Raw genomic sequence first — 4399 nt, forward strand, 5'->3', positions numbered from 1 at the left:
AGTTTTGAACTCCTAGCCTCAAGTGATCCTCCTGTCTTGGCCTCCCAAAATTTTGGGATTACAGGCATAAGCCACTGCACCCAGCCTGTGTCTTTATTTTTAAGGTGGATTTCTATGTAGGTAACACATAATTGGGTCTTGCTTTTTTGTCCAGTTTGATAATCTCTGCCTTTTTATGTGTGTATTTATACATTTACATTCAATGCGATTATTGATATGGTTAGGTTTAAATCAAGAGGATGTAACAGTTCTAGTTTATGCACCAAACAGAGTTTCAGAATACAAGAAGTAAAAATTTATAGAATGGTAAGGAGAAATATATGAATCCCTAATTTACAGACAGAGATTTTAATATCCTTCTGTCAATAGTTGATATAAAAATAGAAAAGCAGGATGGATGCAAAATAACTGAAAAAGAAGACAGAGAAAAATGGTCAAGGAGGCAGTCTGGAGAAGTCTGGAGGGGTTGGGATCCCTATTTGTATGAAAGACTGGCTTTTGACTTGGGAGGAGAGCAGAAAAGAAGCAGGAGAAGATGGGATTAAATATGAGTAAATTTGAGGACTTGGAGATAAGATGGAAGAAGCTTATCTTCTTTAAATATGAATAGAAAGACTTTGCTTTCATTAAAAGAATTTTAAGCTGAGTGTAGTGGCTTTGACTCAGGAGGCTGAGGTGGGAGGATTGCTTGAGCTTGAGCCTAGGAATCGGAGGCTGCAGTGAGCTATGGTTACGCCACTGCACTCCAGCCTGGGTGACAGAGCAAGATTTTGTCTCTAAAAAAAGGGAATTCCATGCATAGATGCGTGGAAGACCAGATGGTGCAGATGTTTTAGAGCACCGAGAATCCTACTTCAGAGCTTCTCCCAAAAGATGCTGATTTGACCATAACCTTGACCATATTCAGGCCTGGTGGTGGAATGTGTGTGTCTTTGCTGTCTATTACTGACTCTCCTAATGAAACCAGGTTCAACCTCCACTTAGGAAAAGGGATGGGCTCTTGGGCACTGTACAAAAGGTATTATTTTTTCCTCTCTTTCAGCTTTGGTCAAGACCTTACCCTGTTTCTAGCAGTGGGATGGCCCATGGTGCCCATGTCCTGTGCAAATGGAAGTTCTGTGCAAATGGATTTTTACGTTAAACCAAGTCATATGTCAAGTATATTAGAGGAGTTGCATATCTAAAGGGATTCAGTGGTGGCATTATTTTGTAAAACACAAAGCTTTGCATTCAAACACAAATCACTTGTTGAGCAACTACTATGTGCAAGGCCATGGGAATAAAGAAGTGACTAGGACAGTGAGGTTCACAATACAGTGAGAAAAAAGACAAACATAGGGTGTGTTGTAGAGAAAACAAAAACAAACAAAAAATATCCCAGTTATAAGTGTCCACTTGGATAAATAATCATAGAATGAATACACCTGTGTAACTACCTCCCAGGTCAAGAAATGGGATATTATCAGCAACACAAGCCATCTCTCACTTCATACTCTCTCCCAATTACTAAAGTAATCATACCCATTTACACTCCCCATGGAATGTTAAGTTGCTGCACCTCCCTGCTAGCACTTGATATTGTCAGTCTTTTACATTGTAGCCATTCTAGTGGGTGTGTAGTGAGGTATCTTATTGTGGTTTTAATCAGAACCAGATTTGATTTTGGAAAAATAAAGGCATATGATATTCTTTTCCCTGGGTATAATGGAGCAATTAGTAACAGTTATAAAGATGAATGCTGAGTTTCATAACAGAAGTATCTATGGAGCTATAGATGGGAAAGGAGGATACCCTAACTCTCGGAGGGTTGTCTGGGATGTCCCCACTGTGTGTGTGTGTGTGTGTGTGTGTGTGTGTGTGTGTGTGTATCAGGAGAGGGCTGGGAATCAGGTCCTGTCCAGGCTCAAGGACTTCCCCAAGTGTAGCACGGGGTCTCCCCATTCTCACAGCCTCTTCACTATCTTGCCCCACGGCCTCCAACTCAGGCTCAGCAATGTCAGGGCAAGCTCCTACTCAAGGCAGGCATCGGCTTCCTCAGACACCTGTTGAAGCCACTAGACCAGATCTCTCCTGTGCTTTCCTGACTGTTAAATCTTACCTTCTTGCTATTTATTATGCTGGATAGGAAACCTATGCAAATGCTTTATTTTGGAAAAATGCCTGAGATGACTTAAAAAAAAAATCCCAGACCTCCCCAGAGCTGGAGGCAGCTAATGCTCCCGGCAGGCGCTGGTGGGCTGCCCTGGCAGGATGGAAAGCTTGAGCCAGTTAATCATTTCCCCAGCAGGGACAGGGAAGGTGATGAGCTTTTAAATGGAAAGCCCCCCAGGAGAAAGGAATTAACTGTACATTGTCCCGGGTTGGCGGGGGTGAAGCGGGCACAGCAGAGGTGAGGTGAGGAAGAGGCAGATGATTAGCCTCCCAGGGGCGGGCCCTCCCTGATTTATGGGGTGACCTCCACTGGCCTTTCCCAGGCAGGAAATGGGCTGTTTACTATGCCTTTCCCCTGCCACACACCTGCAAAAGCCAGTTGGCAGTATTTTAAAATAATTTACTAGAATGAAGTTTCTGTGTTTTCCTTTGGATAGTTGCCCAGTAATCGGCTTTGTGCTTTTGATTCAAGAAATGGCTTGAAATATGTAGGACCTTAGACTTCAGTATTTCTCTTTGTCTCTTTGTCTCTATGGCTTACTGTCTGTTCCTGTCCCTGTCCCTGTCTCTCTGTCTCCTATGCACGTGCACACACACGCACACACACCTGTGTCTCTTCTTAGGCAAGACAGGGGTCCTTGCTATAGGAGGAGATAAGGGGCAGCTCTTCTTTTAAATCCTCAAAGTCTTAGTTAAATCTGTTTAACTCATTTGTCACTCCCCCTGGGGCTTCTCTGCTTTCTCCTCCCTTCGCACAACGCCCATTAAGCCACAGAGCATTGCCAGTTCTAATTTCATTTGTCCGAAATTGGTGCTTCCGGCAGAAGAAAGGTGCAATTGACTTGCCTTTGCTCTTGGCCTGCCTTGGGGCAGCAAGGCCCCTGCCTGGGACTCTACTTCTTCATCCCTCCCTCCAGTCTGCGGAGCTGCCAAGATAGCCACGATACCTGCCCACGGGGCCTGAAGCCGTGACCCCGGTATCCGATTCTGTTTATAATAGATGGAAATTCTGCCTTCAAGGCACCGAGATGGCTCTTACAGTGCACACAAGACAAACCACCTTCTAGGCTTATCATTGTAATCCTGGACAAACAGGGGCAGGGATGCTCAGAATGAATGGGGGACCCCGGTTTCTGCCATCCTTAGGAATGGTTCTGCTCCACCCTCTCCTGCTCCCAGACACACACACCTGAGGCCCTTCGCTGAACAGTCACTTATGTGTGGGAGGAAATTGGAATTTTCAGTTGCATGATCGTCTTCTCATGGTGCAGGGGCTCGTAAGCAAATCTTCAAATCACTTTGAGCAAACTGCTCTCCTGTTCTCTGCCCGGTGCTCCCACCCGTGCAAGGCAGGTGATAAGATGCTGACTGCCGGGTCACTGTGAAGATCGAAGACATAGTGTAGCGCAGTTGATCGTCCCTCCTTGAAATGTGCTCTGGCCTTGGCCTGCAGGACATTTTGGTTCCCCTTGCTCACTGGACATTCCTCATCTGGCCAGACCCACGCCCTGCTGGCCTCGGATGTGGCACTTTCCTGGGCTGTGGCCCTGGTATCTCTGCGTCCTTGTCTGGATTCACGTCCAGCTGCGTGGTTTAAATGCCATCCCTAGGCTGATGGCTCCCGAGCTGATCTCTGCAGCTTTATGTATGTAAGTACCCGCTCAGCATCTCCACTCGAGGCAGCTCAGACCAATCACATGTAAAACAAATGTGATCTACCTCCCCAAAACCTATTCTTTCCAGAACCTTCTTCATTCCAGAAAATGATAGCCCCCTTCTTCCAGTTCATCCAGTTTCAAATCTTGGAACCATCCTTAAAGCCTCTTTTTTTTTCACCCCCAACACTGGCCATCAGGAAATCCTGTCAGCTCTACCTTCAGACATATCCCGTGTCTTCTCGTCTCTCCACAGCTACCGCCTGGTCCAGACCCACATCCACTGCCAGGACTGTTGCCATCCATGCTGTCCCTTCTGTTGTAGTAAGGGACAGAGGGACCAAGGCAGGGAGAAGCAGGATGGCATTGTGGGCAAGTGTGGGGCTTTGGGGCCAGGATTTTTGGGTGCAAGTCCTGGTTCTATCTTTGGTTTCTTACTATCAAGTAATCTTATACAGATTTTGAATGTAGTTTTCAAAATATTTCCCCTTAGGGCCACAGGCTTACACGAAAGTAGGATCCCTGGGAGATTTCAGAGGTCTTTGATTTCAAAAGGCTAAACTCATGAAAGCAATTAGGGGTGTGTAGGTGAG

The sequence above is a fragment of the Propithecus coquereli genome, unplaced genomic scaffold, assembly GCF_000956105.1.
Source record: "Propithecus coquereli isolate 6110/MARCELLA unplaced genomic scaffold, Pcoq_1.0 Scaffold148, whole genome shotgun sequence".
In the NCBI taxonomy this organism is placed as follows: domain Eukaryota; kingdom Metazoa; phylum Chordata; class Mammalia; order Primates; family Indriidae; genus Propithecus; species Propithecus coquereli.